We start from the raw sequence: 22,292 nt of genomic DNA on the forward strand, positions 1-22,292 counted from the left end.
TCTGCCCCGCCCTCTCGCCCTCTCTCGTTGCTCCAGCTAGGAGTTCAAATTTAGCTTCGTTATATTAGCGCAACTCTTTACTAACTTTTACAAATTAGCTTATTAGTGGCTTCGTGTTTTTAAGATGGTTCAGGTGCAGTCCGGCAGACTGACTGCAGCATCATTACAGTATACCGCACTGCGCTCGGCTTTGTGTGGCGGCTGATACACAAAATAATGAACGACTATTAAATAAATCACATCTATTGCTTTTTAATGCTAAATATGTATCTGGTATTCTAAGTATTATCTACAATTAATAATTCAGCTCTATTCATATTCAGAATGTAATACAGTATTAAAACTATCAAACTGACTGGAAACATGGAACACATTAATTGCGATCGATTCGATACCAATAGGATTACATAAGAGCTGTTGTGTATAGACAATGTCATAAACGCCGAAATGAACACGGACGGTCTTTATTAAGGGCTGACTCGTTTAGATGTTCGAGATATCTAGGTGTACTGGACAAATCTACTGGATTTTTTCCAAATCGTAAGTGTACCGCCTGTGATAATACATTTAAAACTAAGAAAATGCACAAGCCATACAACGAAAAAAAAGAGTACAGTATCTTACAAGTGATTGTGCTTCAACTCATGTCATTTATGTGATTTCTTGTCCTAGCCATTTGCAATATGATGGCAAAACTACTAGACAGTTACAATTGCGCATTAATGAGCGAGCATAAAAGTTCAATTAGGAGAAAACATATTCATCCACCACTAGCTAGACATTTTGTAGATGCCAAAAATTCCGTTTCAGATCTTAAATTCTGTGGCATACAAACATTTTCAAGATCGCAGTGGTGGTAATGTCACGGGTGACGAATGTGTTGATTATTATTTTATTCAGTATTATCACTTATGATTTTTGAATTTGAATTGGATTGGTTTTCCTTTTTTTGCACAGTTTGTTTATTTGAATTATTGTTTTATTTTTGAGCGTTAGATGCATTTTAATGTGTATTTGTTCACTTAACCATACGTCATCCACTCTCTGGTCCAGACCTCCTCCTAGGGCTCCTGTCCAGACGCCTGTTTGGGCAGCCCTCTCCATAGGGTGCTGCGCTTCAGCTGAAGGCCTCAGGAGAGATCCTGATATCCTGACATAAACCACGAACGCAAAGGTTCTTGTCAGTACCTCTTTTCAAATGTCTTCAATCACCAAGTTCCGCAGTCCTCCCAGAGTGAGTCCACGAAAAAAATAACAAAACGAAACTGACACTGTCCGTGCACAAAAAAACCCCCAACCACTCGCTGTCTAATCTCGTCCTCTTTATTTTCGTTTACTTCCCTTGGCTTCTCCCTCTTTCCTATTCCGGTATCTCCTAGTTCCATGCTCCCAGTCTCTTAGTTCCTGTGGCAATGTGCCCCGCCCCTGTGTGCAATTGTGTGTTATGTGTTGTATGTTGCGTGCGTGTGTTAATGTTGGTGTATAGATTGGTACACGGGATATAAACGGGTCTGTGTTTCACGTGTATTTAAAAAGTGTATATTTGTATGTAGGCACGAGGAGAGCACAAATCAGCGAGCACGGGGTTGCACAGAATTAATTCACGTGCTGGGTTTCAAGTGAATAATTAATTAGTAATTGAATCCCAGCTCAAACAGTATATATAGACACATTTTCTTCCACTCGGGGTTGGGTGTTCGAGAGTGGAGAACGGGAGAGAGAGAAGGAGAAAGAAAAGCAAAATAAAACGTAAAGTGTTTGTTCTCACCGTGTTTGTTTGTCTCCGTGCACCGTTTGTTAAGTGTTAGTTCGTTTTGTTTGTCTGTTTATTTTGGCTACAAGTGCCGTGTCCTGTTTTGTGTTCTGTTCAAACCTTTTATTTTCTGTTTGTTAATTATTAAATGCTGAGCGCGATCACGCGCTCAGCTTTACCAAAACCCCAAGTCTCTGTCTGTTTACTTCCTGCTTCTGGTCTGACGCCACCCACTCCGGCCGTCTTTGTGACACGTGGTGTCCTGCGTGGGATCTACAGCGCCTCCAGGACTCAGGCCAGAGCAGGAACAGCATTTTTGGATTAAAAAAAAAAAAAAATGGCAGAAGACGCCATCAAAGTGCGGGACTGGATGCTGGAAAATGCTGGGCAGGAGGCCCAGTCTATCCCAATAGTCGTCCAGTTCCTGCAGTTTATGGATAGGGAACGATGGGAGGCTTATGCAAGGGAACAGACCGTAAGCACCTGGGAGGAAGGTGTGGGGTTGGTCCTCAGCTACCTGGAGGCAATTATAAGTGGAACAGCAGCCCAGGTAGCAGGTCCACCAGCAGAGGAAGAATGCCTGCTGTCCCCGTCTCCACCAGCAGAGGAAGAATGCCTGCTGGTTTTGCGTCCACAGCCCGAGCGGGAGGAGCCTGAGCGTCCACAGCCCAAGCGGGAGGAGCCTGAGCGTCCACAGCCCAAGCGGGAGGAGCCTGAGTGTCCACAGCCCAAGCGGGAGGAGCCTGAGTGTCCACAGCCCAAGCGGGAGGAGCCTGAGTGTCCACAGCCCAAGCGGGAGGAGCCTGAACGTCCTACGCCTGAGTGGGAGGAGCCCGAACGTCCTACGCCTGAGTGGGAGGAGCCCGAACGTCCTACGCCTGAGTGGGAGGAGCCCGAACGTCCTACGCCTGAGTGGGAGGAGCCCGAACGTCCTACGCCTGAGTGGGGGGAGCCCGAGCGTCCACAGCCCAAGAGGGGGGAGTCGGTGCGTCCACAGCCCAAAAGGGAGGAGTCGGTGCGTCCACAGCCCAAAAGGGAGGAGTCGGTGCGTCCACAGCCCAAAAGGGAGGAGTCGGTGCGTCCACAGCCCAAAAGGGAGGAGTCGGTGCGTCCACAGCCCGAAGAGAGGGAAGTCGGGGCTTCCACAGCCCCAGGACCCAAGCTGCCAGCAGAGGGAGAATGCCTGCTGGTTCCACTTCCACCAGCAGAGGGAGAATGCCTGCTGGTTTCCCCGTCAAAGGCGGAGCCGCACCAGTTCCCTGCAAGAGAGGCAGAGCAGCACCAGTCCCCTGGAAAAGGGGGAGACTACACGCTGCTCCCACCTCCATCGGCAGGAGACTACACGCTGCTCCCACCTTCACCGGCAGGAGCAGAGCAGCCGGAGCTGCCTCTGCCTCCGCCACCTACACCGGCAGGAGCAGAGCAGCCGGAGCTGTCTCTGCCTCCGCCACCTCCACCGGCAGGAACAGAGCAGCAGGAGCTGCCTCTGCCTCCGCCACCTCCACCGCTTCCTCCACTAGGAGCAGAGGAGCAGGAGCTGCCTCTGCCTCCACCACCGCCAGGAGCAGAGGAGCAGGAGCTGCCTCTGCCTCCACCACTTCCAGGAGCAGAGGAGCAGGAGCTGCCTCTGCCTCCGCCACTGCCAGAAGCAGAACAGCAGGAGCTGTCTCTGCGTTCCGTACCTCCACCACAGGGAGTACGGTGGCCGGAGCCCCAGAAAGGGGAGCTGTCGGCCACAAAGAAGGGGGAGGAGGTCTGGAGACCACCAACCCCAGCAGCAGTTTCGCTGCCGGAGATCATGGGGGAGGTCCGGAGACCTGCTCCCACTGCAGCAGTTTCGCTGCCGGAGATCGTGGGGGAGGTCCGGAGACCTGCTCCCACTGCAGCTTCTTCGCTGCCGGAAGTACTGTGGTCGGAGCCCCACCAAGGGGAGCTGCCGGCTACGAAGGAAGGGGGAGAGGTCAGGAGACCAGCATCCCCCGCAGCAATTTCGCTGCAAGCATGGACCAGCATGCTGTCAGCCGTGCCACTACCGGCAGGGGTGCTGACAGCATTGCCAGCCATGGGCCCACTGAAGCCTCCCTTCCCAGCCCGAGACTTTGTCCTGGACTGCTGGGTTTTTAAGGGGGGAGGTGGCCGTTGAGGCCATGTGTGCTTTGCACAGGGGGGGGTATATGTGGCAATGTGCCCCGCCCCTGTGTGCAATTGTGTGTTATGTGTTGTATGTTGCGTGCGTGTGTTAATGTTGGTGTATAGATTGGTACACGGGATATAAACGGGTCTGTGTTTCACGTGTATTTAAAAAGTGTAGATTTGTATTTAGGCACGAGGAGAGCACAAATCACTTCACGTGCTGGTTAAATGTAATATGTGAGCACGGGGTTGCACAGAATTAATTCACGTGCTGGGTTTCAAGTGAATAATTAATTAGTAATTGAATCCCAGCACAAACAGTATATATAGACACATTTTCTTCCACTCGGGGTTGGGTGTTCGAGAGTGGAGAACGGGAGAGAGAGAAGGAGAAAGAAAAGCAAAATAAAACGTAAAGTGTTTGTTCTCACCGTGTTTGTTTGTCTCCGTGCACCGTTTGTTAAGTGTTAGTTCGTTTTGTTTGTCTGTTTATTTTGGCTACAAGTGCCGTGTCCTGTTTTGTGTTCTGTTCAAACCTTTTATTTTCTGTTTGTTAATTATTAAATGCTGAGCGCGATCATGCGCTCAGCTTTACCAAAACCCCAAGTCTCTGTCTGTTTACTTCCTGCTTCTGGTCTGACGCCACCCACTCCGGCCGTCTTTGTGACAGTTCCTCACTCTTTTTATACCTCAAAGCCCACCGTGGGTGTCTTCAAAGTGTGGGATCGGCAGCCTAAACAAAAAAAAAAAATGGTCAGCGGAACATCCTTCAAAGAAGTTCTTGAAAAAGGTGAGTAGATAAAATGTTACTGATATAACTTTCTATAATTCCAAATAATCTTTTATAATCTTTCTGTATGGTTGCAATGGGTGGACGGGTGGTGTAATTAACTACATTCCACTTATATTTTACAGTCTGTTCTAGAAATTTTAAGGCAGTGTTGGGATGATTCATTATTCTGTAGTTGAATTGGCTGGTGGCACAAAATGGAGCACGGATCTAACAACAGCTGAAAAGATTCAAAATAGAATGAAAAAGTCAAATAGGTTGAATGGCTGTCTGTTGTTCTTGCCATTTCTTATTTTGTTATGTATAAATCTAAATGATCAATTATTGATAACCTTTTCAGGTTCACAAAAACTTGGCCTTCCAAAAAAGGGGCATATACTGGTCCTGGAAACTGACGGAACTGAGATTGATGATGACAAAATCTTATTGGAGATGCAATCAGAATCTTTAATAATACTGATGGAAGGAGAGAGCTGGATCACACAGATACCCATAGAAGAACAAGTGAACATAACATCAATTGAGCAGAAGTCTGATTCTGAAAAAATAAATGAAATCATATCCCTTGACTCCGCAGCGTACATGGAATCTTTTGCAAATCGGAGTAAGTACCTGTTTATGTTTATTTTTTTCTTGTTGCTCATCAGTTTAATTTTGTTGCACATTATTAAGATTGCACTCTTTATCAATGAATGTCAGCCTCAGACTTAATTATTTTTTGTTTTGTATTATTATTTGTTATTATACTCTACAGGATGTTCAACAGTGGATGATAGAACCCCTCTGCCTCCATTTTCTGACCTGGTGCATAGAAGTCTTCTGGCTGGCAATTCAAGAGGGATATGGCATAAAATGGCTGATGAAGCATCTAATTATTACCTGGCTAATTATCGCAGCCTAAGTGACAGGCCATTGGAAAAAAGCTGTATAGCAAATACCCATGCATTAAGCATGAAGGGAATGAACCGTGGGTAAGATGGAATTCAAGTATGCAAAACAATACATTGGGAATTGAAGCTTGCCATTTCTTTCTGAAACTTGATGTATTCATTCACAATTATTGTTTTCACCTCTTGTTCTTTTGTAGTCCTTATTTTCTAAGTGCCTCAGTCAGAAGATGAGGCACATGAGGTGGTCTTTAAAAAGGTAAAACCTGCCCATTGACTCCAGTTCGGCACCAATTATGGCAAAGAAAGCCCAGGTACCTACCATACAGAGGCGTGAAGAACGGCCCGATGAAGAATACGACCGCCATGTCGAAGAATTAAGAAAAGAATTTGACAAAAATAAGCCTGATGACAATCACATAGACATTCTTCTTAAAGAAACGTTTGGCAATCGTCGATTGTGGCTGACCACTCTTCCAGCTGGAAGAATTAAACCAATTGTTGAAGTTTACCCTTGTTTTGAATGGGGACAATTTGTAAGTATCTGTTTATTTACTCATGTTATTGTAAAGTTATAGAGGGCATACTACAATTCACCTGCTTACAGTTAACTGCATTATTATTTTCCTTCTACAGTCTCATCAAACAGTCAATATTACTGATCACTAAAATAAAATTAAAATTGTGGTTGTGAATGTTGGATTAAAGGTTGCGATTTGCTTTAATCCAATCCAAGTACAGTTATTATGATGATGATATACAGAAACTCATTTTGTGACATTTATTTTACTTTATTTTTTATTCATTTTAAGTAAATATTTATTTTTAATGTAATGTCAACCATTTTCTAAAACTGTTATCTGACAGCATAGGTCCTGGGTTTATAAATTCTAGTTCAACATTCCTGCGTTGGAGGTATTTTTTTTTTTCAACTTCATACTTGTGCATGTGTTTTTCTATTAGGTAATGGGTGAATTTGCAATGGTCCTTGGAAGTACATGATTTGAAACATTGTGCAAAAGGGCTGAACAGGTTAGGACGGTCTCTGAGTTACTGATTGGATCCAAGAAAGAGGTGAGGAAATAAACGATCACAAAACGCATTGTATTCCTGTGAATGACTTGTGGCTTTGCCAGCTGGAAACGCACGAAGGTAACAAACAAAAAGAACAACAAACCTCCTCCCTCTCCCCCTTCACACCCCGCCACTGTACAAAGCAATTACTTATACAAAGGTCATTACCCCCACCCCATTTTTCTTTTCAGGGAGATCTCAGAATGATACCTGTAATTCAGCTCACTGAAGAAAAATCTAAATTTGATAAAGGAAAGTGGAAAAAGTCAGTTTCGGTCATCACTGTATATGAGGTAATTATACTAAATAACATTAATCAAAATCTTTGGGAGTTGGGGGGCACCCATTGACTTGGCTTCAAACAAGATGTCCTCTTATTGTCATTCAAGCATAATTATATTGACTTATATAATGCTAACTATTGACACAGTAAATTTAAAATTAAATTAAATGTATCTAGCAAAGTACAATAAAAATGTTATATTTTATATATTTATATTATTTTGTCATCATTTCATTATGTTATATTTTTCAGGATATATCTACAAGTGAACTTGACAAGTACTTGAAAACCACACAAGAAGAACCACCACATCTTGTTCTTTGTGTTGCAAAGAACACCCTCCAGGAAGCTGTAATAGTAGGAGATACTGTTGCGATATTTTGCCAAGCAAAAACTGTATTAGATGCTGTGCTTGTTCTCCTGGGAATGTACTATGCCTTCCACCTGCAGTACCCCACAGTTTATTCGCAGGTGCTTGGATTCCTGCAGCAATATATATTGGGAGACCCATTTACTGGATGCAAATCCCATGAATACAGATTTTTTGCAAAAGGGTTCAATGATTAAATTAGTGAATTACAACAATAACATTCTTACATAATTGTAAATATCTGTAAACAAATTAAATAATTATTTGTTAAAACTGAATTTCATGATAAGGTAGTATGTTTTTATTGTCTATTTAAATAATTTATTTGAGGGAGTGGACATATACAGTATTCTATTTGATGTTTTAGATGTTTTAAATACAATCATATATATTGTAGCGATCTCGGTTCTCGCAGGCAGGCGCATCACACAGGGCGAGGCAATCCACACACAGCCAGAGGGCAGGCGCGAACCCGGGACTTCTTGCACTAAAGCATAGCGCCGATACCGCTGTACAAAAGAGCCGGCTCCTTTGCAAGGAGCGTATATCGGGTTCATGTCTCTGTGTGTGATTACGTCACCTACCAGCCCTATTGCTGCCTTCCACCATGCACGCTACAATATGTATATAGGTGTAACAGATTTTATTCTTCAAATTGTAAATATTTATTACAATTCAAATACTTGTTACTATTGCAATAGATTTTTTGTTTAAAAAAGTTTTTGGCTTAACTTTGAAATATGCAATAAATAAAAGTAAGTTGTTTAATTTGTGTCTTTTTGTATTGTAAAAATAAGAAAGCATTTTACGTGTTTAGATCTTAAACACCTGTAGATTTGTAAACGTGTTCAGGTGTTTAAAAAGTGTTAGAGCGAATAAACATGTTCACGTGTTTATTACTTAAACACCTTAACGCGTTTATATTCTAAATATGTTTATAAAGTAAACGCCTTGACACGTTTAAAAAGTGTTACAGATAAGTGTTTATGAATGTTCCAAACTTACACATGGTTTTAGAGTGTAGCTACTGTTGCATGTAAATGAGTTTGATAATCACCTTCCCATATGGTCTAGCGGTTAGGATTCCTGGTTTTCACCCAGGCGGCCCGGGTTCGACTCCCAGTATGGGAACGTCTTTGTCATTTTGTTACAGAACTGTGGTCATGTGTAATGTGTTTTCATTATGATAATAAAGCTACAGTTATAAAATAAAAAAGTATTTAAAAAAAACCTACAGGTACTTGAGGTATATATATATATATATATATATATATATATATATATATATATATAAATTTACAGAATGGTACAAATGTATTTGTCTCTATTCACATTCCCATCGCAGTTTGTTTTTAGATTATATTAGTCCCTGGTCAAGACAAAGTCTCTCAGGGGTTGGCCTATCATTAGATTGCCGATGTAAGGTCTCTGGTCCCATCGTATAAGCAAGATAGTTTATTCACAAATAAATACATACACTTTTATTTATGTTTCTGTTGGTAAATTAACACATTATCGCATGCGTTCATGTCACACTGTGCACTCTAACATTGCATCACAAGCAAACAGTACACCAGGACTTCGTGGCGCAACGGTACCGCGTGTGACTCCAAATCAGAAGGTTGCGTGTTCAAATCACGTCGAGGTCAAAACCGTCTTTATATCTATTCCACTCTATATCATTTTTTAGCGTGTTTGAATTTGAAATCCGGACATTTATTTATACAATTTAGCCCACACAACATATTGATTATATAGCGACAAACAAATTACTTCCTGGGGGGGGCAGTTCAGTTTCAATCAAGTTCCAGTCTCTCTGCCATTATCTTGCGCTGCTGTGTTTGGTCAGGTAAAAAGGGCGTGACCAGAGCGGTATGGGCAATCCCGTTAGGTAGCTTGCATGTCAATCTCTCCTTCTTTTCTATTTATATACCCAGCACTGCTTCCGCCCTTCGTCTGTGTTTGTTTCTATTCTTTTCATCATTCAGCTTTTGTATTTTTCTGCAGGAGCTCCAACGTTAGTCTTTTCTGCTCCATCCAGTCTCCAGCGCAGCTACAGCGCCGTTCAAAGCGCAGCGTCATTCTCAGCTTGCTCTGCGTTTTCATCAGAAAGACTGTTCCGACGTCACCGCTGCACTGCAACTCTTTCACACCGGCGCCTCACAGACCATGGTTACCACGGCAACGCCTCATCTCGTGAACAGTGGGAACAATAGTATTGTGGTTTACTACATAATATCCCACCCATCGTTGGTGTTCAAACAAAGCAGAGTGTTACATTGGGAAAGGGCCGTACCTGTCAGTAAGTATTTTAAATTCATTTGGGAAGGTTTAAGATTGTGAAGAAGTTTAAATATGCTGCGTATTTGCGCATTGGGAACTTTGCATAATGACGTTTTTATTAATGCCACTTTCTTACGGACAGTAGTCAGGGTGATGATACAAGACCAGAGCCAATAAACCTGTTATTTGCTTGTCCTTTCACTACCATATTCTATCGTGCTTGCTCAGAATACGCGTGAATCCTGAATACATCTTGTTAATATTTAAACAAAGCCAGCAGTCACTTTATTGATCACCCTGTGGATTGGAATACAGATGATTGTGTTAAAGATGTTAATAGACTTTCAATGTACACGTTTTAGAGCTAAGCGTTTGTTGAGGCAGTTCAAGCGCTGCACTTTCAGGCAGCCAGTTCCAGTGTTTGCCTTTTGGACTTACTCTGGAAGGAATACAAAAAAAAAAAAAAAAAAAAAAACATTTGTTGAGAATCGCATTTGGGAGAAAACTTAACAGTTTCGAAACACATTTGTAAAGGCATCGGATTCTATTATGGTGTTGCCGAGCTGTTGAACGTTTCTCATTACAGGTTTACTGGATTGCCAAAAAGAATGCTATCGCGAAACATCAGTCTTGTTAAGCCGAAATAGCTCAGTTGGGAGAGCGTTTGATTGAAGATCTAAAGGTCCCTGGTTCAATCCCGGGTTTCGGTAAACAGCAAGACGATATTTGTTTTGTATTATTTTGATCTAAAAAAAGAGAGCACATTTATCCTTCAGCGTAATTGGATGAAATAACAGCGTATCAGAGTGCCATTATCTAATGTGATTAAGAAATGCAAAAAGCATCGTCCCTGGGTGGGCTTGAACCACCAACCTTTCGGTTAACAGCCGAACGCGCTAACCGATTGCGCCACAGAGACCAACCTATTAAGCCGCCAAAGCATACGGGAGTGATGAGCAAGGCGAGCTGCTGCAGAACGTGATCGAGGGAGCAGAACTCAGCAGAACCTGAGATCACATCTAAGATGAAAGCAACACGGGGCAGGAAAGTCTATGTAATCAATTATGGCAGCACAGCATGTGTCTTTTTTGTTAGATAACACCCTGGGAGACAACAGAGCAGTGTGTGTAAATAGCTACAATGGAAACCATATACTTACGTCTTAATTTTGATACAGAACTGTGGTCATGTGTAATCTGTTTTCATTATGATAATAAAGCTACAGTTCAGTGGATTATATTTGGAATCTTTGGTTCTGTCATTCACTATTTTCTCAAATAAGATGACAAATTAATAGCTCAGTTGGTTACAGTGAAAGAAACGTGCACCAGTCAGCCCGGCTAGCTCAGTCGGTAGAGCATGAGACTCTTAATCTCAGGGTCGTGGGTTCGAGCCCCACGTTGGGCGTCCTTTTTAAATACAAATTGAAGATGTTTCTCGAGACAACGGAGCAAAGTCTGATTATGTTCACAGTGTATACAGTATTGCAACAAAATTACTTATTGGTCATTGTCAAATAGCAATTGCTATTGTAAAAAGCATGCATCGTTTATAGCTATAACGATATTGAAATAAATAATCTTACTTTTTTGGGTTGACTTCAATCCGTTTCTTTTTTTTACACTTGTCATAACATCATTCATGGAGCAACAGTTGGTATGTGCGTAATAAACCCAATCGGGCCTTGATACGAGAACCCTAGTGTGTGCTGAAATAAATAATGCGGTTTTCTACAGTAACAAACGGAGCTTGTCAGAATGGTCTAGTGGTCTACGGCGCCAGACTCAAGGACTCTGTCTTTCTAAAGAATTGTGTGTTCTGGTCTCTGAATGGAGGCGTGGGTTCAAATCCCACTACTGACAGTTCAATTTAACTTATTTTTAAAAATAATAAATTTCAGCACTCAATACCATTTTAATTTCCATTTTAAATCGGACTAAAATAGTGTTCCTAACACAGATTGCATTTTTTTTTATAAACAGACTACTTGTTAACCTCACTGAAAAATATTTTGTGTCCAAACATGTTATTTAACTTGATTGTTTTAAAATTCCAAATAACATATTACTTTGAAAACACATCGTTTTTAATGCAGTCCTATTGAAGTATTTAAAATATGGTTATATTCATATGCCAGCAATGGTGTGTTAATTTAACGAAGCGCCTAACGCCGCTCGGAACGTTCGCATTTTTAAATCCTAACGGTCTCTGCTCAGCTGAGTGGAATGTTCACGAGCCGGTTGCCTAGCAGCGTCTCCCCCTCCTTCTCTGCCCCGCCCTCTCGCCTTCTCTCGTTGCTCCAGCTAGGAGTTCAAATTTAGCTTCGTTGTATTAGCGCAATTCTTTACTAACTTACAAATTAGCTTACTCGGGGCTTCCTGTTTTTAAGATGGTTCAGGTGCATTCCGGGCAGACTGACTGGAGCATCATTACAGTATAAGGCACTGCGCTCAGCTTTGTGTGGCGGCTGATACACAAAATAATGAACGACTATTAAATAAATCACATGTATTGCTTTTTAATGCTAAATATGTATCTGGTATTCTAAGTATTATCAACAATTAATAATTCAGCTCTATTCATATTCAGAATGTAATACAGTATTAAAACTATCAAACTGACTGGAAACATGGAACACATTAATTGCGATCGATTCGATACCAATAGGATTACATAAGAGCTGTTGTGTATAGACAATGTCGTAAACGCCAAAATGAACACGGACGGTCTTTATTAAGGGCTGACTCGTTTAGATGTTCGAGAGATCTAGGTGTACTGGACAAATCTACTGGATTTTTTCCAAATCGTAAGTGTACCGCCTGTGATAATACATTTAAAACTAAGAAAATGCACAAGCCATACAACGAAAAAAAAGAGTACAGTATCTTACAAGTGATTGTGCTTCAACTCATGTCATTTATGTGATTTCTTGTCCTAGCCATTTGCAATATGGTGGTAAAACTATTAGACAGTTACAATTGCACATTAATGAGCGAGCATAAAAGTTCAATTAGGAGAAAATATATTCATCGACCACTCGCTAGACATTTTGTAGATGCCAAACATTCCGTTTCAGATCTTAAATTCTGTGGCATACAAACATTTTCAAGATCGCAGTGGTGGTAATGTCACGGGTGACGAATGTGTTGATTATTATTTTATTCAGTATTATCACTTATGATTTTTGAATTTTAATTGGATTGGTTTTCCTTTTTTTGCACAGTTTGTTTATTTGAATTATTGTTTTATTTCTGACCATTAGATGCATTTTAAAGTGTATTTGTTCACTTAACCATACGTCATCCACTCTCTGGTCCAGACCTCCTCTTAGGGCTCCTGTCCAGACGCCTGTTTGGGCAGCCCTCTCCATAGGGTGCTGCGCTTCAGCTGAAGGCCTCAGGAGAGATCCTGATATCCTGACATAAACCACGAATGCAAAGGTTCTTGTCAGTACCTCTTTTCAAATGTCTTCAATCACCAAGTTCCGCAGTCCTCCCAGAGTGAGTCCACGAAAAAAAATAACAAAACAAAACTGACACTGTCCGTGCACAAAAAAACCCCCAGCTGCTCACTGTCTAATCTCGTCCTCTTTATTTTCGTTTACTTCCCTCGGCTTCTCTCTCTTTCCTATTCCGGTATCTCCTAGTTCTATGCACCCAGTCTCTTAGTTCATCACCCTTTTTATACCTCAAAGCCCTTCTAATTCCAGGTGTGTACAGGTACCTGCAATTGTTTGTGGCGGGACCTGAGGTCCGTGTGGACAGTGCTTGTGATAAACAAAACAAAAAATAATTTAATTACGAACTCCGTTTCACCCGTGCACCAAACAAAATAGACAAATAATAGTCAACACAGCAAAAAACACAGTGCAAAGCAAACAGAAAATTATGAAAAAGAAAGAAAAAAAACGATCTAAATAAAATATTCACACAATACTAATTAATACGTGCAGAAAATAAATAAATAAACACAGGCATAGGGTCACTTGTGTCAAATACATACACATGTATTTATGTTTCTTTTGGAGGCAAATTAACCCAATACATTATTGCATTCTGCCACGTCATTAGATGAGAAAAGCCCCTTTGTGCCAGTGCGCATTCAGAGATGCGCTGAGAGAATCCGTCTTCTGTGTCACTCAGTACTGCCAGCTTTACCCCGTTGGTGATATATTGCTCAGCATAGCTGCTTTCCAAGTAATTGACCAGAGACGATTCCCAGCCAATACAACTGTGTTTATGCCCACGTTTCAAATAATGACATTTATAAAAGCAAATCGCATTGTTTTATGTTTTCTTTACTTTTAAAGCTGAGAATCAAACACACTTCCGACAACTTAATAGCCCTGCTGGCTACGAACAAGTATTGAGTCGGCTGTTTCCCATGACCCTGGTGATACCGAGTGTTTTCCTAGTATCAGCGTCGGCACCGCTATGTGTTTGGCATGCTTGCTGTACACTCTAGCATTGCATAACAAGCTGGTATGACACCTGGACTTCGTGGCGCAACGGTAGCGCGTCTGACTCCAGATCAGAAGGTTGCGTGTTCAAATCACGTCGAGGTCAAAGCCGCCTTTGTTTTTATTACACACTATTTCATTTTTTAACGTGTTTGAATTTGAATCTTTCCGGACATTTATTTATACAATTTAGCCTATACAGCATATTGATTATGTTGACCAGTCTCCATTGACACAGTTGGGTAATAAAGTCATATTAACACTTCCTTGCATGAGATAGTGAAAATGTGTGTAACCTGTCAGTCAGTATTTTAAATTCATTTGGGATGGTTTAAGATTGTGAAGAAGTTTAAATATGCTGCGTATTTGCACATTGGGAACTTTGCATAATGACGTTTTTATTAATGCCACTTTCTGACGGACAGTAGTCAGGGTGATGATACAAGACCAGAGCCAAAAAAAACCATTTGTTGAGAACCGCATTTGGGAGAAAACTTAAGAGTTTCTAAACGCATTTGTAAAGGCTTCGGATTCTATTATGGTGTTGCCGAGCTGTTGAACGTTTCTCATTACAGGTTTACTGGATTGCCAAAAAGAATGCTATCTCGAAACATCAGTCTTGTCAAGCCGAAATAGCTCAGTTGGGAGAGCGTTAGACTGAAGATCTAAAGGGCCCTTGTTCGATCCCGGGTTTCGGCAAACAGCAAGACGATATTTGTTTTGTGTTATTTTGAACTAAAAAAACAGAGCACATTTATTCTTCAGCGTAATTGGATGAAATAACAGCGTATCAGAGTGCCATTATATAATGTGATTAAGAAATGCAAAAAGCGTCGTCCCTGGGTGGGCTTGAACCACCAACCTTTCGGTTAACAGCCGAACGCGCTAACCGATTGCGCCACAGAGACCAACCTATTAAGCCACCAAAGCATACAGCAGTCATTAGCAAGGCGAGATGCTGCAGAACGTGATCGAGGGAGCAGAACTCAGCAGAACCTGAGATCACATCTAAGATGAAAGCAACACGGGGCAGGAAAGTCTATGTAATCAATTATGGCAGCACAGCATGTGTCTTTTTTGTTAGATAACACCCTGGGAGACAACAGAGCAGTGTGTGTAAATAGCTACAATGGAAACCATATACTTACGACTTAATTTTGATACAGAACTGTGGTCATGTGTAATCTGTTTTCATTATGATAATAAAGCTACAGTTCAGTGGATTATATTTGGAATCTTTGGTTCTGTCATTCACTATTTTCTCAAATAAGATGACAAATTAATAGCTCAGTTGGTTATAGTGAAAGAAACGAGCACCAGTCAGCCCGGCTAGCTCATTCGGTAGAGGATGAGACTCTTAATCTCAGGGTCGTGGGTTCGAGCCCCACGTTGGGCGTCCTTTTTAAATACAAATTGAAGATGTTTCTTCGAGACAACGGAGCAATGTCTGATTCTGTTCACATTGTATACAGTATTGCAACAAAATTACTTATTGAATAGAGGCGTGGGTTCAAATCCCACTTCTAACAGTTCAATTTTACTTATTTTTAAAAAGAATAAATTTCTTTATTTTACTATTAAAGATTGTTTTAAGAAAATCAACAGCTGATACCAAACTCTTGTCAGCACTCAATACCATTTTAATTTCCATTTTTAAATCCGACTAAAATAGTGTTCCTAACACAGATTGCATTTTTGTTGTAAACAGACTACTTGTTAACGTCACTGAAAAATATTTTGTCCAAACATGTTATTTAACTTGATTGTTTTAATATTCCAAATAACATATTACTTTGAAAAACATCTCCGTCGGCCACTAGATCGTGGTCTCAGGCTGGGATGCAGACCATTGAGAACAGTATAAACGATCTATTCCTAGACGCAGCTTACAGGAGAAATGCCCTCGTTTAACATGCTAGGATGATCGACTTCGGCATTCTCCAACTGCTGTTTACATTTTCTAATACGTTATGAGGAAGAAAAATATTTTGTGTCCAAACATGTGTTATTTAATTTGATTGTTTTAATATTCCACATAACATATTACTTTGAAAAACATAATATATTTTTTTAATACAGTCCTATTTGAGTATTTAAAATATGGTTATATTCAAATGCCAGCAACGGTGTGTTAATTTAACGAAGCGCCTAACGCCGCTCGGAACGTTCGCATTTTTAAATCCTAACGGTCTCTGCTCAGCTGAGTGGAATGTTTACGAGCCGGTTGCCTAGCAGCGTCTCCCCCTCCTTCTCTGCCCCGCCCTCTCGCCCTCTCTCGTTGCTCCAGCTAGGAGTTCAAATTTAGCTTCGTTATATTAGCGCAATTCTTTACTAACTTTTACAAATTAGCTTATTAGAAGCTTCGTGTTTTTAAGATGGTTCAGGTGCAGTCCGGACAGACTGACTGGAGCATCATTACAGTATACCGCACTGCGCTCGGCTTTGTGTGGCGGCTGATACACAAAATAATGAACGACTATTAAATAAATCACATCTATTGCTTTTTAATGCTAAATATGTATCTGGTATTCTAAGTATTATCTACAATTAATAATTCAGCTCTATTCATATTCAGAATGTAATACAGTATTAAAACTATCAAACTGACTGGAAACATGGAACACATTAATTGTGATCTATTCGATACCAATAGGATTACATAAGAGCTGTTGTGTATAGACAATGTCATAAACGCCGAAATGAACACGGGCGGTCTTTATTAAGGGCTGACTCGTTTAGATGTTCGAGATATCTAGGTGTACTGGACAAATCTACTGGATTTTTTCCAAATCGTAAGTGTACCGCCTGTGATAATACATTTAAAACTAAGAAAATGCACAAGCCATACAACGAAAAAAAAGAGTACAGTATCTTACAAGTGATTGTGCTTCAACTCATGTCATTTATGTGAGTTCTTGTCCTAGCCATTTGCAATATGATGGCAAAACTACTAGACAGTTACAATTGCGCTATAATGAGCGAGCATAAAAGTTCAATTAGGAGAAAACATATTCATCCACCACTAGCTAGACATTTTGTAGATGCCAAAAATTCCGTTTCAGATCTTAAATTCTGTGGCATACAAACATTTTCAAGATCGCAGTGGTGGTAATGTCACGGGTGACGAATGTGTTGATTATTATTTTATTCAGTATTATCACTTATGATTTTTGAATTTGAATTGGATTGGTTTTCCTTTTTTTGCACAGTTTGTTTATTTGAATTATTGTTTTATTTTTGAGCGTTAGATGCATTTTAATGTGTATTTGTTCACTTAACCATACGTCATCCACTCTCTGGTCCAGATCTCCTCCTAGGGCTCCTGTCCAGATGCCTGTTTGGGCAGCCCTCTCCATAGGGTGCTGCGCTTCAGCTGAAGGCCTCAGGAGAGATCCTGATATCCTGACATAAACCACGAACGCAAAGGTTCTTGTCAGTACCTCTTTTCAAATGTCTTCAATCACCAAGTTCCGCAGTCCTCCCAGAGTGAGTCCACGAAAAAAAATAACAAAACGAAACTGACACTGTCCGTGCACAAAAAAACCCCAGCCGCTCACTGTCTAATCTCGTCCTCTTTATTTTCGTTTACTTCCCTCGGCTTCTCCCTCTTTCCTATTCCGGTATCTCCTAGTTCCATGCTCCCAGTCTCTTAGTTCCTCACTCTTTTTATACCTCAAAGCCCACCGTGGGTGTCTTCAAAGTGTGGGATCGGCAGCCTAAACAAAAAAAAAAAAAAGGTCAGCGGAACATCCTTCAAAGAAGTTCTTGAAAAAGGTGAGTAGATAAAATGTTACTGATATAACTTTCTATAATTCCAAATAATCTTTTATAATCTTTCTGTATGGTTGCAATGGGTGGACGGGTGGTGTAATTAACTACATTCCACTTATATTTTACAGTCTGTTCTAGAAATTTTAAGGCAGTGTTGGGATGATTCATTATTCTGTAGTTGAATTGGCTGGTGGCACAAAATGGAGCACGGATCTAACAGCTGAAAAGATTCAAAATAGAATGAAAAAGTCAAATAGGTTGAATGGCTGTCTGTTGTTCTTGCCATTTCTTATTTTGTTATGTATAAATCTAAATGATCAATTATTGATAACCTTTTCAGGTTCACAAAAACTTGGCCTTCCAAAAAGGGGCATATACTGGTCCTGGAAACTGACGGAACTGAGATTGATGACAAAATCTTATTGGAGATGCAATCAGAATCTTTAATGATACTGATGGAAGGAGAGAGCTGGATCCCACAGATACCCATAGAAGAACAAGTGAACATAACATCAATTGAGCAGAAGTCTGATTACGAAAAAATAAATGAAATCCTATCCCTTGACTCCGCAGCATACATGGAATATTCTGCAAATCGGAGTAAGTACCTGTTTATGTTTATTTTTTTCTTCTTGCTCATCAGTTTAATTTTGTTGCACATTATTAAGATTGCACTCTTTATCAATGAATGTCAGCCTCAGACTTAATTATTTTTTGTTTTGTATTATTATTTGTTATTATACTCTACAGGATGTTCAACAGTGGATGATAGAACCCCTCTGCCTCCATTTTCTGACCTGGTGCATAGAAGTCTTCTGGCTGGCAATTCAAGAGGGATATGGCATAAAATGGTTGATGAAGCATGTAATTATTACCTGGCTAATTTTCCCACCGTAAGTGACAGGCCATTGGGAAAAAAGCTGTATAGCAAATACCCATGCATTAAGCATGAAGGGAATGAACCGTGGGTAAGATGGAATTCAAGTATGCAAAACAATACATTGGGAATTGAAGCTTGCAATTTCTTTCTGAAACATGATGTATTTATTCACAATTATTGTTTTCACCTTTTGTTCTTTTGTAGTCCTTATTTTCTAAGTGCCTCAGTCAGAAGATGAGGCACATGAGGTGGTCTTTAAAAAGGTAAAACCTGCCCATTGACTCCAGTTCGGCACCAATTATGGCAAAGAAAGCCCAGGTACCTACCATACAGAGGCGTGAAGAACGGCCCGATGAAGAATACGACCGCCATGTCGAAGAATTAAGAAAAGAATTTGACAAAAATAAGCCTGATGACAATCACATAGACATTCTTCTTAAAGAAACGTTTGGCAATCGTCGATTGTGGCTGACCACTCTTCCAGCTGGAAGAATTAAACCAATTGTTGAAGTTTACCCTTGTTTTGAATGGGGAATATTTGTAAGTATCTGTTTATTTACTCATGTTATTGTAAAGTTATAGAGGGCATACTACAATTCACCTGCTTACAGTTAACTGCCTTATTATTTTCCTTCTACAGTTTCATCAAACAGTCAATATTACTGATCAGTAAAATAAAATTCAAATTGTGGGTGTGAATGTTGGATTAAAGGTTGTGATTTGCTTTAATCCAAGTACAGTTATTATGATGATGATATACAGAAACTCATTTTGTGACATTTATTTTACTTTATTTTTTATTCATTTGTATTTTTATTTATTTTTAATGTAATGTCAACAGTTTTCTAAAACTGTTATCTGACAGCATAGGTCCTGGGTTTATAAATTCTAGTTCAACATTAAGGCGTTGGAGGTATTTTTTATTTATTTTTATTTTTTTTCAACTTCATACTTGTGCATGTGTTTTTCTATTAGGTAATGGGTGAATTTGCAATGGTCCTTGGAAGTACATGATTTGAAACATTGTGCAAAAGGGCTGAACAGGTTAGGACGGTCTCTGAGTTACTGATTGGATCCAAGAAAGAGGTGAGGAAATAAACGATCACAAAACACATTGTATTCTTGTGAATGACTTGTGGCTTTGCCAGCTGGAAACGCACGAAGGTAACAAACAAAAAGAACAACAACCCTCCTCCCTCTCCCCCTTCACACCCCGCCACTGTACAAAGCAATTACTTATACAAAGGTCATTACCCCCGCCCCATTTTTCTTTTCAGGGAGATCTCAGAATGCTACCTGTAATTCAGCTCACTGAAGAAAAAACTAAATTTGATGAAGGAAAGGGGAAAAAGTCAGTTTCGGTCATCACTGTATATGAGGTAATTATACTAAATAACATTAATCAAAATGTTTGGGAGTGGGGGGGGGGCACCCATTGACTCGGCTTCAAACAAGATGTCCTCTTATTGTCATTCAAGCATAATTATATTGACTTACAGACGTGCTCAAATTTGTTGGTACCCCTCCACAAAAAACGAAGAATGCACAATTTTCTCTGAAATAACTTGAAACTGACAAAAGTAATTGGCATCCACCATTGTTTATTCCATATTTAATAGAAATCAGACTTTGCTTTTGATTTTTTATTCAACATAATATTGTAAATAAGAAAACAAATGAAAATGGCATGGACAAAAATGATGGGACCGCTAACCTAATATTTTGTTGCACAACCTTTAGAGGCAATCACTGCAATCAAACGTTTTCTGTAGCTCTCAATGAGACTTCTGCATCTGTTAACAGGTAGTTTGGCCCACACTTCCTGACCAAACTGCTCCAGCTGTCTCAGGTTTGATGGGTGCCTTCTCCAGTTTCAGCTCTTTCCATAGATGTTCGATAGGATTCAGATCAGGACTCATAGAAGGCCACTTCAGAATAGTCCAATGTTTTGTTCTTATCCATTCTTGGGTGCTTTTAGCTGTGTGTTTTGGGTCATTAGCCTGTTGGAGGACCCATGACCTGCGACTGAGACAGAGCTTTCTGACACTGGGCAGTACGTTTCGCTCCAGAATGCCTTGATAGTCTTGAGATTTCATTGTGCCCTGCACAGATTCAAGGCACCCTGTGCGAGGCGCAGCAAAGCAGCCCCAAAACATAACCGAGCCTCCTCCATGTTTCACTGTAGGTATGGTGTTCTTTTCTTTGAAAGCTTCATTTTTTCATCTGTGAACATAGAGCAGATGTGACTTGCCAAAAATCTCCAGTTTTGACTCATCTGTCCAAAGGACATTCTCCCAGAAGGATCGTGGCTTGTCAATATGCATTTTAGCAAATTCCAGTCTGGCTTTTTTATGTTTTTCTGTCAAAAGTGGAGTCCTCCTGGGTCTTCTTCCATGGAGCCCACTTTCGCTCAAAAAGCGACGGATGGTGCGATCAGAAACTGACGTACCTTCACCTTGGAGTTCAGCTTGTATCTCTTTGGCAGTTATCCTTGGTTCTTTTTCTACCATTTGCACTCTCCTTCTGTTCAATCTGGGGTCGGTTTTCCTCTTGCGGCCGCGCCCAGGGAGGTTGGCTACAGTTCCATGGACCTTAAACTTCTTAATAATATTTGCAACTGTTGTCACAGGAACATCGAGCTGCTTGGAGATGGTCTTGTAGCCTTTACCTTTACCATGCTTGTCTATTATTTTCTTTCTGATCTCCTCAGACAACTCTCTCCTTTGCTTTCTCTGGTCCATGTTCAGTGTGGTGCACACAATGATACCAAACACCACAGTGACTACTTTTCTCCATTTAAATAGGCTGAATGACTTCAGATTAGCATTTAGCCACCGACCTATATATATATATATATATATATATATATATATATATAAAAAAATGTAATGGATGAATCTGCCTTTGTGCTTCTTTATTATTATTATTTATTTCTTAGTAGACGCCCTTATCCAGGGCGACTTACAATTGTTACAAGATATCACATTATACAGATATCATATTATTTTTACTGGAGCAATCTAGGTAAAGTACCTTGCTCAAGGGTACAACAGCAATGTCCCCCACTGGGGATTCAACCCACAACCCTCCGGTCAAGAGTCCAGAGCCCTAACCACTACTCCACACTGCTGCCTTCTTTACACTGTTAGCGACAGCAAATATCTCAAACATGCCTGTCAAAATAAATCAGCCGACATAAAAGCAACAGCGTATTCTTTTAGATGGAATAGACTTGTGACCAGCCAGGACTCGTTGGTATCACTCAGCAAGGTTGGCGCTGACTTGGGAGGGGCAACACAAGCGACAACGCTCTGAGAAGGATTGTTATTATTTTGTATTATGAATATTGTTTTAATAGTGTTTATTATTAGGATTAGAGATGGGAATTTCGAATAGTTTCCTATTTGAAAACACAGGGTGGTGCCCAACTCCGGTATATATGTTTTCCCCTTCTCCCGGACCCCTTCGAGTCATTGGACCCGGGGAAATCCGCCCTCTCGGTGCGCTTGCTCTCTGGTGCTAAGCTTTCTAAACACTTTGCGCCCGTCACACACACAAAATAAATAGTTAGTATTTTTATTTTACTTATATTGATTAAAATAAATACTT

The 22,292-nt window shown here is 40.5% G+C and overlaps 6 non-coding genes across 6 annotated transcripts; 4 read left to right on the forward strand and 2 right to left on the reverse strand.

The window, feature by feature from the left end:
* The first annotated feature begins 8,349 nt into the window (after nt 1-8,349).
* On the forward strand, nt 8,350-8,421 carry trnae-uuc (transfer RNA glutamic acid (anticodon UUC)). Its single transcript has one exon. It is a non-coding gene; the product is annotated as a tRNA-Glu (tRNA).
* A 1,997-nt stretch (nt 8,422-10,418) lies between these two features.
* trnan-guu (transfer RNA asparagine (anticodon GUU)) lies at nt 10,419-10,492 on the reverse strand. Its single transcript has one exon. It is a non-coding gene; the product is annotated as a tRNA-Asn (tRNA).
* Nucleotides 10,493-10,907: 415 nt separating this feature from the next.
* trnak-cuu (transfer RNA lysine (anticodon CUU)) lies at nt 10,908-10,980 on the forward strand. The gene has a single exon. It is a non-coding gene; the product is annotated as a tRNA-Lys (tRNA).
* Nucleotides 10,981-14,066: 3,086 nt separating this feature from the next.
* On the forward strand, nt 14,067-14,138 carry trnaw-cca (transfer RNA tryptophan (anticodon CCA)). The gene has a single exon. It is a non-coding gene; the product is annotated as a tRNA-Trp (tRNA).
* Nucleotides 14,139-14,658: 520 nt separating this feature from the next.
* Nucleotides 14,659-14,731, forward strand: trnaf-gaa (transfer RNA phenylalanine (anticodon GAA)). Its single transcript has one exon. It is a non-coding gene; the product is annotated as a tRNA-Phe (tRNA).
* A 135-nt stretch (nt 14,732-14,866) lies between these two features.
* Nucleotides 14,867-14,940, reverse strand: trnan-guu (transfer RNA asparagine (anticodon GUU)). Its single transcript has one exon. It is a non-coding gene; the product is annotated as a tRNA-Asn (tRNA).
* Between the last annotated feature and the right edge of the window lie 7,352 nt (nt 14,941-22,292).

The sequence above is a fragment of the Acipenser ruthenus genome, chromosome 35, assembly GCF_902713425.1.
Source record: "Acipenser ruthenus chromosome 35, fAciRut3.2 maternal haplotype, whole genome shotgun sequence".
In the NCBI taxonomy this organism is placed as follows: domain Eukaryota; kingdom Metazoa; phylum Chordata; class Actinopteri; order Acipenseriformes; family Acipenseridae; genus Acipenser; species Acipenser ruthenus.